Genomic DNA, 7,237 nt, shown 5'->3' with positions numbered 1-7,237 from the left:
CATTAATTTCCTGTGCCTCTTTATTTAGGGAAAGGGTCTAGTGAGGTTTCCCCATTCACACTGCCTTGTCAACTGGTGTCATAGTGTAGGTCTTCTTTAGATGACTAGAATTTGAGATTTTGTGAGAGTGGCTTCCCTGACATTATGGAGGATGCCACCTGGAAGCAGGTGTACTGGTCTGAGTCTTACAATTTTTCCATGTCTCCTTAGACATAGGGATTGGGTTGTGACTGTATCTATTAGGGTGGGGTATCTCAGGGTCATATTAGGGTATCTTTGGGCCAATTGTTTGATTGTGCTGTTGGGAAAGTAGCAAAGGTCCCAAGTAGAGCCCAGAGAATACTGAACATTTCCCCTGTTTTTGTGTGTGTGTGTGTGTGTGTGTGTGTGTGTGTGTGTGTGTGTGTAAGTGTGTGCATGCGCTGGGGAGACAGGGAGATTTGAGCAGAGTAAGTAGAGATTGTAAGTAGAGACCAAGACACCTGTTTCCTTTTTGGTTTGTTTGCTTTTAAGTCAGAGTCTCACTATTTAGCTTAGGCTGGCCTCGAACTTGTGACAGTCTTCACACTGTTGCCTCCTGCCTATTATTGTTTTGCAGAGTATCTAATGCCTGTTGAAAACCTGTTGGGACCTTCCTTAAAGGCCAGAGTTCACAAGGTAGCTAAAGAATACTGTCATTGTGGAAAACTGACTGTGAAATAAGGAGTCGGTACTTAGATCTTCAAGATAAGACTGCCTCGTGCTAACTGCATAGTAAGCAGATTTCAATCTAGACTGATCTCTCTCCTTCTGTAAAATGGACGACTTATGGGCATTTCCAACTTAGGCAAGGAACACTAGGGCGGACCCTCTCCCTGTCCTCATACCCCTTCCCCCAAGACCTTCTCTGCTTTTTTTCAATGCTGAAAACCTGAAACATTGATGAGTTTAATAAACAAATGAAATTTTGATCTCCCTTGAGTGAGTGACATCAATCGAGTGCTGAATGAGCAGCAAGGTTGGGAGTGGGGTTCTTTATTTTACGTCCTGGGACTTCACTCACGTTACCGGAATCGTAGTCCCATTTAGCTGAAACTTTAACTCAAAAGTCCCAAATCCCAGTCCGGCAGGATGCTCAGACACTCAGAGAGGCAGCTCTGCCCTTAGCCGGCTGTGGTGGCTAAAGTAAACGCAACATCCCAGTCTCACCTCCTTTCTCTCTGACTCTCCATGTGCTACTTCTCTCCCTCTGACTGTGAACAGATGAGGTAATAAACATGATTTTCAGAGTTCACAAAGTAATGCCCAGGAATAATTCATATCGTTCTTGTTCTTCCCAGCCACTGGGGTACGATTTAGTAAATCGTGCTCTTGGTAGAAGCACAGTAATCTGAAAGAGTTAATGCCTCTCACCATTAGCTCACTCGAGGGCATCGTTTATACCACACACCATATGTGCAGTGCTGAGAGTTTCTTGAGAGACAGTCTGCTCTAGAAATGTAAAGAATTAATAGTACACAAAGCACTTTAGCATGATATTGTTCAAAGGATCCATCCTGTAAACTTCTCTGGGCGATTCTGTGAGGTACATACAGCACCTGACCTTGAGGAAGTTATCAATGGTTTCGGGAACCAAATTGCCTACTGGTAATTTTTCTGGAGGTTCTGAGATTCTTTACAAGAGTTCTTCTTCCCCAGGAATAAAGCTTTGATTCAATTATTTCATCCTTTTTATAGTCATTCTCTTGTCGTTATAATGGTGTGGCTTGATTTGACACTTTTTTTTTGTTTTTGGTAATTATGTTTTCTCTTGTGTGCATTTCCTCTAACTAAAAGTCATGGCATTCATGTCTCTATATCCAGTGACATTCAGACAATCACACTCCAGCATGAGGTTAGCACATAGTGCTTTTGTAGAATGACTTTGCTAGGTGAAAAATAATGGCAGACAAATGGGAAGAGGGATTTAGAAACTGGGGTAAAAAAACCAAATGCTTAAGAAGTAAGTGGAATATGAGTCTCTGTTCTGCAACGTTGGATAGTCAGAGTAGGATTTGAACATAATCAGTCACTTTAAAAATATAGACTCAGGAGTGGGCTGGAGAGATGGTTCAGTTATTTAGAAGCTTGGTGAAGACCTTATAAGAGAAGATACTCAATGTTGACCTTTGACCTACTCTCTCTCTCTCTCTCTCTCTCTCTCTCTCTCTCTCTCTCTCTCTTCAGGAACACTTATATGTTGGAATGATCCATGTCAAAATGATTGCCTGAGGGGAGCAAATGAATCTTAATATGTGTCTGTCACTCAAAATACTTTTATGATATGTATTCATAGTTGTTCAGTCATCCAACAAATGCCCCTTAGGCATTGCTTTTTATAAGATTCTGTGTTGGCAGTTACCGGGACTCATAAAAATGTGTGAGAGAGATAGCATCTACACATCCATCGGGAACAACTACCTTGATGTTGAGGATGGGTTAAATTTCTGGCATAAACCAAATCATCTGAAATCAAGTCTAGTGGAAGAAAGACGATGATTCAAACTAACAGAAGGTACTTTAGCGTCTGCTCTAGTGGCACAGTTTAGTGGTAAATTGCAGTGGTTCAGCGCTCTCTCTCTCTCTCTCTCTCTCTCTCTGTCTCTCTCTCTCTCTCTCCTTCCTTCCTTCCTTCCTTCCTTCCTTCCTTTCTTTTTTCCTTATTTTGCAACTTTGTTTGTTCTTTGTCCCGTGACTACAGTTGCTTGTACTAAAACTGGTGCTGTTTGTTTCTCCATCCCATAATCTGAACTGGCATGGGGACTTGTTGCGGCCAGTGGAGTGAAGTCGTACTGAGGGTGTGCCCATTTGAGTCAAGATTCGTGAGGTTGACATGTTTCTGCTTGCTCTTTCAAACTTCTGTCTTTGCCTTGAGAGCACTCCCAGACTAGCCTGGTAGAAGCTGTAAGATACTCAAAACTGAGTGGTGGCGACCCATCTTTTATAGCCAAGGTCAGTTTAGACAAACAGTCATTTGACGGTCCTCCATTACTCCATGTAAGTGAGTCTTGTAAAGATCAGCAGAGAAGCCTTACTGACTTCTTAGGGTAGGTAGGAATAAACACTATGCCACTGGGATTTTGTGGTTGTTACACAGCACTGCTATGACAGTAGCTAACTGATATACCTTAGACTCTGATTACAGGAGCAGAAAGCTCAATGTTAAACTGTCATGATACTCCTTTAATAAGGGAATGATATCTCTAGGTAACCTTTCCCTAGACACACATTTAGGGTGCTTATTGGGCATCCTTCTTGTACCCTGTGTTCTGTACTAGTGTGGTCACTTGATTGGAAGCACAAAATGTATGGCTCTGTTAATTAAACAAAATGTTTAGTGAGGGCAGGGATCACGTCTTTCTCTTGTATGCTTGTAATCCCTATCAAATAGACAGTAGTTACTAGCACATAAAAGAATCAAGACGCAGGTTATAGGTCAGATCTCCAACTGTGTGTTTTACTAACTCTAGTTTAAGATCAGATCTGGCCTGTAACCTGTAGTATAAAACATAATTAGCTCTTAGTTAACTAGGGCAATTCCTTGATGAGAGTTCACACAAACACACATCACCTTTCCGTCTTAGTTATAAAAGGGTCAGTGTCTCCCATCCTTGTCAAACTTTCATCTTTCCAGTAACACAGTGACCAGCTTCCTGTCTTCTTTTTTCTTTTTCAGAGAATATACTATCATTAAAATGAGTGTTTATGTAGGAGGCAAAAAGAATTTTAAACCATCACGTAAAACAAATGTCTTTACATTTTACAATTTTACAATTCCTTTTCTGTTGGGTAGTAGAGACAGTTGGGTACAGCCTGACTCTTTGCTTTTGTGTCTCAAGGGCTCCTCCCAAACCCAACCCCTGAAGTTTTCCTCTTCAGATTTAACAACTATTCCTTAGCCTGTGCAAGGTCAAAACTGTGGGAATTAATGCAGCTGTCTGTGCCTGTTCTGTTGCTGTATACTGCTGTCACATGAGGGGGCAGGACAGCTCCAGGGTCCTGGTAGTCACCACAGCGCTAGACAGCTGATAGGCTAAGAACATCAAGTTCTCCAGGCAACAGAGAGCTGGGAGTTCTAAAAACACTGAAATGAACCTTCAACTTGGAGAATTGGTGACCTCAGTCTGGTGGTGGCTGGTAGTATGGCAAGTATAATTTTAATTTAAAAAGCTTAAAAAACTCCTTAGCGACTGGCAAGTTGCTTCTGCCTCATAACAACAAAAGCCTTACAAGCTGGTAAAACTGTTGATATGCTCTGGAATTAAGTTGCTATTATTCAAGGGATCTGTAGGGACTCTGTGGAGAGGTTTAAGCCATGCTAATATGAAACAAATTTTCAGTTACATCTTAGAAGATTATAGACTCTGAGCATTTATGTGCTAAAGATGTATATATTAATATATACATGTGCTAATAAGAAGTATAAGAATACTCTTCCTCAAGGTTCATGAACCTTTCTTTTCTTTGTTCTTTTTTCTCTTACTGTTCATTTATTTATTTATTTATTTATTTATTTATTTATTTATTGTGGTATTGGGGATAAAACTGAAAGCCTTGTGTAAGCTGGGCAAGGAATTGAATAACATTCCAGCTTTCAATTAATTTGAATGTGTGTGTGTTTTGTGCTCAGGGCAACATGCATGTATGTATTGTATGTATGTATTTTTGTGGCTGTCAGAAAGTCAACACTGGGTGTCTTTCACTCTCTACTTGGTTCTTTTGAAACAGGTTACTCACTAAATGTAGAGCTCACCTATTGGCCAGACTGGCTGGCCAGTGAGCCCCTGGGATCTACCGATTTTTACCTCCCCAATTCTAGGATTACAGGCCTGTGCCAGAATGGATGGTGTGTGTGTGTGTGTGCGTGTGTGCTGGGGATCTGAACTCAGGTCCTCTTGCTTCTGCGGCAAGTGCTTGCAGACACAGCCATCTGTCCAGCTCGCTTCAACTAATTTTTAATGAATGCAACGCATATATTGGGAAGGCCAGTGAGGTAGTGCAGGCCTAAAATCCTAGCCTTTGAGGGGCGGAGTCAAGAAGGATCAGGATTTCAAGTATCGACTCAGCTATAGAGGGACTTTCAGGCCGCTTGGGCTATGGGAGGAGTTGGCTCAAACAAAACAAAGCAAACAAAACCACACAAACAAACAAACAAACAAACAATCAGGTTCTGTGTTAAATGTTTAGATATACATCTTCTCACCTAGTGATACATGCTTTACTCAGTAAATATCATGTTATATAGATTGAAACTAGAAGTCAATTAAGAAATAAAATGACTTGCTTTTCCTGCTATGTTTGGTTTGTATAATATGGTAGCCCATAATATCCCAGGAAGTTCTTCTGTGAGCATTTTACCAGATTTCACCAATTAATTGACATTCATAGAATGGTAAATCTGAAAGAAGGAAAAAAAAGCTGTTGCCACCTGGCCTGCATAGGATGTTAGAGTTTTCCTTCTCACGTGGGACGTTAGAGTTTTCCTTTTGATTGAGGGACTAAAACATCAAAACACTGTTTTAAACAGGTGTGTTCTAGTGTTTACTAAAGGGAGAATTCAAACCAAACTGAATATAGAGGATTAAAAAAAAAAACCCAGAAACCAAAACCAAACCAAACCCAAAGCCAAAACAAAACAAAAATACAAGACAAACAGCAAACCAAAAGTTAAATCATTTCGCTAGGCGCACAATACATTGTCCCAATCACTTAATACAGTTTTTTTAATCAAAATTGGAGGCTTTTCTTTTGCTTTGTTTTTCTTTTGCCTTTTTTGTTTCTTGAGTGAATGTGACAAGGATAAAACAGGGTTCTGAAGAGCTTTCTGTCGAGAGCTAGAGAATAGCTATTTCAGGCCATGGGGCCATGAGGTTGGCCATTACTACCTAGCTCTGTAACCGTACGTAGCTCCAGTAGGCAACATGGGAATAAGCGTGCATGTGGCTGTTTCCCAACACCAAAGTGTCCATGCCAAGAAATGGTGTCTTCCACATTTTTAATTTTTGCTCTTCAGGAAATGCAAAAATTATCCATCTATTTGTTTGGCTCATTGATCACAGTTTGTGAACTCCAAGAGAGACAGAAGCAAAGAGTCTAGTTCTTTCTATATCTTGAATTTCTATATTTGTAAAAATGAAGGCTCACACTGGTTACAGTGTCTCCTTCCAAGCTGTTGGCAGGATTGAATAGGGTAGTGGATATAAAAGTGTTTTGGAGACTGGAAAGCACCATGCTGATGTAAGATACCGGCTATGATTTGAATCAGGGGTGGGTTTCATTTACAAGTAGCTCAGGGCTGGATTAATGGGGGCTGAAGCCAGAAAGATGTCTGAGGTTCTCTTTACTAGATATACACGCTTGCAGGGATGGCACAGAGTCTTACTAATGACATTTGCTGTTTTCATTCTGTTAATACATAGGTATTGGTGATACTTCTTTTTACAGTGCAAGGTGAATGTCATAATTTCAGGAACCATGTCTTCACATGACAGCGATCCAAATACATGGAGGGGTATGAGGAGAGTGCACTGGCTGATCCTGTGTGTCAACTTGACACAAGCTAGAGTCATCAGAGAGGAAGGAGCCTCCGCTGAGGAAATGCCTCCATGAGATCCAGCTGTGAGGCATTTTCTCAATGAGTGAGCAATTCGGAGGACTCAGCACATTGTGGGTGGTGCTTTCCCTGGGCCGTTAGTGCTGGTTTCTCTAAGAAAGCAGGCTGAGCAAGTCATGATGAGCAAGCCAGTAAGCAGCACCCTTTCATGACCTCGGCATCAGCTCCTGCCTTTAGGATCCTGCCCTGTGTGAGTTCCAGTCCTGACTTCCTTTGGTGGTGAGCAGCAATGTGGAAGTGTAAGCTGAATAAACCCTTTCCTCCTCAACTTGCTTTTTGATCATAGTGTTTGGTCGCAGGAATAGAAACCCGGACAGATTGGAAGAGGATCTCTTTAATTGATGCGAAAAGTATGCTCGGGCAGCTCCCTTCCCCCAGACTTTACCTCATATTCCCTTGATTGAAGGAGACTCCCACTTAGACCAATCACTAGCAAATGGAAGAAGAGTGAACTCCCCGTGTCAGGCCCTGCACTGGCTGGATAGTCAGGATCTCACTAGTGAGAACATGGGTGTAGCAGTTGATGATGTTGTACATTTTGCTTTTTCTTCCCTACTACAAGATATGTTCCTGACATCAGGTGAGAGTATTACTGATGCTCCTGTT

This window comes from Grammomys surdaster, unplaced genomic scaffold (assembly GCF_004785775.1).
Source record: "Grammomys surdaster isolate TR1022 unplaced genomic scaffold, NIH_TR_1.0 174, whole genome shotgun sequence".
Taxonomy (NCBI): Eukaryota; Metazoa; Chordata; class Mammalia; order Rodentia; family Muridae; genus Grammomys; species Grammomys surdaster.
The sequence above is the reverse complement of the archived record's forward strand: the minus strand, read 5'-3'. Positions refer to the sequence as shown.